This window comes from Corvus brachyrhynchos, unplaced genomic scaffold, assembly GCF_000691975.1.
Source record: "Corvus brachyrhynchos isolate BGI_N302 unplaced genomic scaffold, ASM69197v1 scaffold644, whole genome shotgun sequence".
Classification (NCBI taxonomy): domain Eukaryota; kingdom Metazoa; phylum Chordata; class Aves; order Passeriformes; family Corvidae; genus Corvus; species Corvus brachyrhynchos.
This window is the reverse complement of record NW_008237613.1, coordinates 51,768-58,805: the sequence shown is the minus strand read 5'-3', so window position 1 is coordinate 58,805 and position 7,038 is coordinate 51,768. Positions and strand designations below refer to the sequence as shown.

At 52.9% G+C, this 7,038-nt stretch overlaps 2 long non-coding RNA genes across 6 annotated transcripts; one reads left to right on the top strand and one right to left on the bottom strand.

Moving 5' to 3' along the window:
- The first annotated feature begins 6 nt into the window (after positions 1-6).
- On the top strand, positions 7-5,857 carry LOC108446099. Of its 3 annotated transcripts, none has more exons than XR_001861204.1 (3): positions 7-235; positions 347-1,395; positions 1,480-5,857. It is a non-coding gene; the product is annotated as an uncharacterized LOC108446099 (long non-coding RNA). The 3 variants fall into 3 exon arrangements; XR_001861202.1 differs by having other exon boundaries at positions 347-4,606; positions 4,738-5,857; XR_001861203.1 differs by having other exon boundaries at positions 1,395-5,857.
- LOC108446098 lies at positions 780-2,975 on the bottom strand. 3 transcript variants are annotated; one of them, XR_001861201.1, is made up of 4 exons: positions 2,932-2,975; positions 2,143-2,389; positions 1,498-1,597; positions 804-867 (listed from the first exon to the last, which is right to left on the bottom strand). It is a non-coding gene; the product is annotated as an uncharacterized LOC108446098 (long non-coding RNA). The 3 variants fall into 3 exon arrangements; XR_001861199.1 differs by lacking the exon at positions 2,932-2,975 and adding an exon at positions 2,569-2,624; XR_001861200.1 differs by lacking the exons at positions 1,498-1,597; positions 2,932-2,975 and adding an exon at positions 2,569-2,624 and having other exon boundaries at positions 780-867.
- Positions 5,858-7,038: the final 1,181 nt, after the last annotated feature.

Here is a 7,038-nt window from a genome sequence, read left to right as displayed (position 1 = left end):
AGTGACCAGAGAGCGACCAGTGAGTGACCCCAGAGTGACCCCAGAGTGACCCCAAGTGACCCTGAGTGAGCATCAGTCATCAACTGGCCCCAGTGACCCTGGAGTGACCAACTGACCACCGAGTGACCCCTAAGTGACCGCTGAGGGACCGGTGAGCGACCAGGAGTGAGCATCAGTCATCGACCTGCCCGAGTGACCAGAGAGCGACCAGTGAGTGACCCCAGAGTGACCCCAAGTGACCCTGAGTGAGCATCAGTCATCAACTGGCCCCAGTGACCCTGGAGTGACCAACTGACCACCGAGTGACCCCTAAGTGACCGCTGAGGGACCGGTGAGCGACCAGGAGTGAGCATCAGTCATCGACCTGCCCCAGTGACCAGAGAGTGACCACTGAGTGACCAGTGACCCCTGAGTGACCCCAAGTGACCCTGAGTGAGCATCAGTCATCGATCTGTTTGAGTGACCAGAGAGTGACCAGAGAGTGACCCCAGAGTGACCCCAGAGTGACCCTAAATGAGCATCAGTCATTGGCCTGCCCGAGTGACCCCGGAGTGACCAACTGACCACCGAGTGACCCCTAAGTGACCGCTGAGTGACCGGTGAGTGACCCGGAGTGAGCATCAGTCATCGACCTGCCCCAGTGACCAGAGAGCGACCAGTGAGTGGCCCCAGAGTGACCCCAGAGTGACCCCAAATGAGCGTCATCAACCTGCCCAAGTGACCACTGACCGCCGAGTGACCGCTGAGTGACCGGTGAGTGACCCGGAGTGAGCATCAGTCATCGACCTGCCCGAGTGACCAGAGAGCGACCAGTGAGTGACCCCAGAGTGACCCCAGAGTGACCCCAAATGAGCATCAGTCATTGGCCTGCCCGAGTGACCCCGGAGTGACCAGTGAGTGACCCCAGAGTGACCCCAGAGTGACCCCAAATGAGCATCAGTCATTGGCCTGCCCGAGTGACCGCCGAGTGACCAGAGTGACCAGTGACCCCTGAGTGACCCCAAGTGACCCTGAGTGAGCATCAGTCATCGATCTGTTTGAGTGACCAGAGAGTGACCAGAGAGTGACCCCAGAGTGACCCCAGAGTGACCCTAAATGAGCATCAGTCATTGGCCTGCCCGAGTGACCGCCGAGTGACCAGAGTGACCAGTGACCCCTGAGTGACCCCAAGTGACCCTGAGAGAGCATCAGTCATCGATCTGTTTGAGTGACCAGAGAGTGACCCCAGAGTGACCCCAGAGGGACCCTAAATGAGCATCAGTCATTGGCCTGCCCGAGTGACCGCCGAGTGACCAGAGTGACCAGTGACCCCTGAGTGACCCCAAGTGACCCTGAGAGAGCATCAGTCATCGATCTGTTTGAGTGACCAGAGAGTGACCCCAGAGTGACCCCAGAGTGACCCCAAATGAGCGTCATCAACCTGCCCAAGTGACCACTGACCGCCGAGTGACCGCTGAGTGACCGCTGAGTGACCCGGAGTGAGCATCAGTCATCGACCTGCCCGAGTGACCCTGGAGTGACCAACTGACCACCGAGTGACCCCTGAGTGACCGCTGAGTGACCAGTGAGTGACCCGGAGTGAGCATCAGTCATCGATCTGCCCCAGTGACCAGAGAGTGACCACTGAGTGACCAGTGACCCCTGAGTGACCGCTGAGTGACCAGTGAGTGACCCGGAGTGAGCATCAGTCATCGATCTGCCCCAGTGACCAGAGAGTGACCACTGAGTGACCAGTGACCCCTGAGTGACCGCTGAGTGACCAGTGAGTGACCCGGAGTGAGCATCAGTCATCGATCTGCCCCAGTGACCAGAGAGTGACCACTGAGTGACCAGTGACCCCTGAGTGACCGCTGAGTGACCAGTGAGTGACCCGGAGTGAGCATCAGTCATCGATCTGCCCCAGTGACCAGAGAGTGACCACTGAGTGACCAGTGACCCCTGAGTGACCGCTGAGTGACCAGTGAGTGACCCGGAGTGAGCATCAGTCATCGATCTGCCCCAGTGACCAGAGAGTGACCACTGAGTGACCAGTGACCCCTGAGTGACCGCTGAGTGAGCACTGAGCAGTGAGTGACCAGAGAGCGACCAGTGAGTGACCCCAGAGTGACCCCGAGTGACCCTGAGTGAGCATCAGTCATCAACTGGCCCCAGTGACCCCGGAGTGACCAACTGACCACCGAGTGACCCCTGAGTGACCGCTGAGTGACCGGTGAGTGACCCGGAGTGAGCATCAGTCATCGACTGGCCCCAGTGACCAGAGAGCGACCAGTGAGTGACCCCAGAGTGACCCCAGAGTGACCCTGAGTGAGCATCAGTCATCAACTGGCCCCAGTCACCCCGGAGTGACCAACTGACCGCTGAGTGACCAGTGAGTGACCCGGAGTGAGCACTGAGCAGTGAGTGACCAGAGAGTGACCGCTGAGCAACTGCTGAGTGACCCCAGAGTGACCCTGAATGAGCATCAGTCATCAACCTGCCTGAGTGACCGCCGAGTGACCACTGAGTGACCACTGACTGCTGAGTGACCAGAGAGTGAGCATTGATCAGTGAGTGACCCCCAGTGACCACCAGTCATCGACCTGCCAGAGTGACCGGAGAGTGACCAGTGACCCCAGAGTGACCCCAAATGAGCATCAGTCATCGACGTGCCCAACTGACCGAGTGACCACTGACCGCTGAGTGACCGCTGAGTGATCCCCAGTGACCCCTGAGTGACCAATGAGTGACCCAGAGTGAGCATCAGTCATTAACCTGCCCGAGTGACCACCGAGTGACCACTGACCAGTGACCACTGAGTGACCAGTGAGTGAGTCCTGATCAATGAGTGACCCCCCAGTGACCACCAGTCGACTTGCCCGAGTGACCAGTGACCACAAGTGACTAGTGACTCCTGAGTGACCAGTGAGTGACCACTGACCAGTGAGTGGTCACCAGTCATTGACCTGCCCGAGTGACCAGAGTGACCCCTGAGTGACCAACTGCCCACTGACTGCTGAGTGATCCCCAGTGACCCCAAGTGACCACCAGTCATCAGCCTGCCCCAGTGACCCCAGAGTGGCCACTGAGTGACCCTGAGTGACCACCAGTGATCCTGAGTGAGCATCAGTCATTGACCTGCCTGAGTGAGCCTGGAGTGACCGCTGAGTGACCGCTGAGTGACCACTGAGTGACCAATGAGTAACAGTCATCAACGTGCCCGAGTGACCACTGAGTGACCACCCCAGAGTGACCCTCAAGAGGGTCAGCAAGCTCTGAGAGTGACCACTGAGTGACCACAGAGTGACCGATGAGTGCCCAGTGGTCATCGAGCTCCTGGAGCGATCGCTGAGCTGGACATTGACCCCTGAGTGACCCCAGTGACCTTGAGTGCCTCAAGTGACCCTAAATGACCCCTGAGTGACCCCAGTAACCCGAGTGATCCTGAGTGACCCTTGAGTGACCCTAAATGACCCCTCAGTGACCCTAAATGACCCGAGTGCCCCGAGTGACCCTAAATGACCCCTGAGTGACTCCAGTAACCCGAGTGATCCTGAGTGACCCTTGAGTGACCCTAAATGACCCCTCAGTGACCCTAAATGACCCGAGTGCCCCGAGTGACCCTAAATGACCCCTGAGTGACTCCAGTAACCCGAGTGATCCTGAGTGACCCTTGAGTGACCCTAAATGACCCCTCAGTGACCCTAAATGACCCGAGTGCCCCGAGTGACCCTAAATGACCCCTGAGTGACTCCAGTAACCCGAGTGATCCTGAGTGACCCTTGAGTGACCCTAAATGACCCCTCAGTGACCCTAAATGACCCGAGTGCCCCGAGTGACCCTAAATGACCCCTGAGTGACTCCAGTAACCCGAGTGATCCTGAGTGACCCTTGAGTGACCCTAAATGACCCCTCAGTGACCCTAAATGACCCGAGTGCCCCGAGTGACCCTAAATGACCCCTGAGTGACTCCAGTAACCCGAGTGATCCTGAGTGACCCTTGAGTGACCCTAAATGACCCCTCAGTGACCCTAAATGACCCGAGTGCCCCGAGTGACCCTAAATGACCCCTGAGTGACCCCAGTAACCCGAGTGATCCTGAGTGACCCTTGAGTGACCCTAAATGACCCCTCAGTGACCCTAAATGACCCGAGTGCCCCGAGTGACCCTAAATGACCCCTGAGTGACTCCAGTAACCCGAGTGATCCTGAGTGACCCTTGAGTGACCCTAAATGACCCCTCAGTGACCCTAAATGACCCGAGTGCCCCGAGTGACCCTAAATGACCCCTGAGTGACTCCAGTAACCCGAGTGATCCTGAGTGACCCTTGAGTGACCCTAAATGACCCCTCAGTGACCCTAAATGACCCGAGTGCCCCGAGTGACCCTAAATGACCCCTGAGTGACTCCAGTAACCCGAGTGATCCTGAGTGACCCTTGAGTGACCCTAAATGACCCCTCAGTGACCCTAAATGACCCGAGTGCCCCGAGTGACCCTAAATGACCCCTGAGTGACTCCAGTAACCCGAGTGATCCTGAGTGACCCTTGAGTGACCCTAAATGACCCCTCAGTGACCCTAAATGACCCGAGTGCCCCGAGTGACCCTAAATGACCCCTGAGTGACCCTTGAGTGACCTCTGAGTGACCCCAGTGACCCCTAAGTGCCCCCTGAGTGACCCTAAATGACCCCTGAGTGACCCCAGTAACCCCTGAGTGATCCTGAGTGACCCTTGAGTGACCCGAGTGACCCTGAACCCCGAGTGACCCCTGAGTGACCCCAGTGACCCCTGAGTGACCCCGAGTGACCCCAGTGACCGCTGAGTGACCACTGAGTGACCACTGAGTGACCACTGAGTGACCACTGAGTGACCACTGAGTGACCACTGAATGACCCCTGAGTGACCCTTGAGTGACCCTGAGTGACCCCTGAGTGACCCCTGAGCGGCCGCTGCCCTCGGCGAGATTTTGGGCTGAAAACCGGGGAATTTGGGGAGCAGAAACCGCCCGGAAATTCCGAGGGCAAAAAGCGGAATTTTGGGCCAAACCCGGCGGGATTTTGGGGGCGAAAAAGCGGAATTGGAGGAGGGGAAAAAAACCTGGGGGATTTTGGGTGGAAAAAGGGGAATTTCAGGAAGGGAAGGAAAAGGATTTTGGGGAGAAAAAAGCGGATTTGGGGCAGGAAATGGAGCGGGATTTGGGGCAAACGCCGATTTGGGGCGAAATCCGCGGATTTGGGGACTAAAGGCGCCTCGGGGTGGGAAAGCGTCGATTTTGGGGGGAAAAATCCCAGTTTGGGGTCTGGAATTGCGAATTTGAGGTGAAAATTCCCAAATTTGGGGGGAAAATCCCAAATTTGGGCAAAAATTCTGGAGTTTGGGGAGTTTGGGGTCAAAAAGAGCCAAATTTTGGGATAAAATTTTGGATTTTGGGGTCGAGAATTGTGGAGATTTGGGGTAAAAATTGCCCCAATTTTGGGTCAAAAATTTGAGATTCTGGGGTTAAAAATTCCCAAATTTGGGTGAAAATTTTTCCGTTTTTGGTCCAAAAAATCTCATTTTGGGGTCAAAAACTCCCAAATTTTGGGGTCAGGAATTCCCAGGTTTGGGTGAAAAATTCCCAAATTTTGGGGTCAGGAATTCCCAATTTTGGGTGAAAAATTCCCAAATTTCGGGATCAAAAAATGCTCCAAATTTTGGGTGAAAACCTTCCAATTTTGGGGTCAAAACTTCCCAATTTTGGAGTCAAAAACTGCCAAATTTTGGGGTCCAGAATTCCCAGTTTTGAGTTTAAAATTCCCAAATTTTGGGGTCAAAAAGTGCTCAGAATTTTGGGTGAAAACTCCCTAATTTTGGGGTCAAAAAAATCCCAAATTTTCGGGTCAGGAATTCCCAATTTTGGGTGAAAAATTCCCAAATTTCAGGATCAAAAAATGCTCCAAATTTTGGGTGAAAACCTCCCAATTTTGGGGTCAAAACTTCCCAATTTTGGGGTGAAAAATTCGGAATTTTGAGGTGAAAATTCTTGAATTTAATGGCAAAAAATGGCGAGTTTGGAGGTTGAAAAAAAACAGAATTTTGTGGTCAAAATTTGTTGTTTTCAAAATAAAAAATGGAGAATTTTGAGGTGAAAAATGGTGGATTTGGGGGTCAAAAAAACCGGGAATTTCGAGGTAAAAGTCGTTGGTTCTGAGGTTAAAAATTTGCTGGTTTGAGGTTAAAAAAATGTGAAATTTGAGATAAAAACTGTTGGTTTCGATGATATAAAAATGGTGGGTTTTGTACTAAAAACGTTGTGAACGTTGAAGTAAGAAATCGCAAATTTTGGGTCCAAAACCCCCAAATTTTGCGGTCAAAAGCTCTCAAATTTTGGGGTCAAGAATTCCTAGCTTGGGGTGAAAAATTCCCAGATTTTGGGCTCAAAAAATGCTGAAATATTTGGGTGAAAAAAACCCAGTTTTGGGGTCAAAAGCTCCCAAATTTTGGGGTCTAGAATTCCCAATTTTGGGGTCAAAAATCCCCAATTTTGGGGTCAAAAGCTCCCAATTTTTGGGGTCCAGAATTCCCAATTTTGGGGTCAAAAATCCTCAATTTTGGGGTCCAGAATTCCCCATTTTGGGGTCAAAAATCCCCAATTTTGGGGTCCAGAATTCCCAATTTTGGGGTCAAAAATCCTCAATTTTGGGGTCCAGAATTCCCCATTTTGGGGTCAAAAATCCCCAATTTTGGGGTCCAGAATTCCCAATTTTGGGGTCAAAAATCCTCAATTTTGGGGTCCAGAATTCCCCATTTTGGGGTCAAAAATCCCCAATTTTGGGGTCCAGAATTCCCAATTTTGGGGTCAAAAATCCTCAATTTTGGGGTCCAGAATTCCCCATTTTGGGGTCAAAAATCCCCAATTTTGGGGTCCAGAATTCCCAATTTTGGGGTCAAAAATCCTCAATTTTGGGGTCCAGAATTCCCCATTTTGGGGTCAAAAATCCCCAATTTTGGGGTCCAGAATTCCCAATTTTGGGGTCAAAAATCCCAAATTTTGGGGTCCAAAATTCCCAATTTTGGGGTCAAA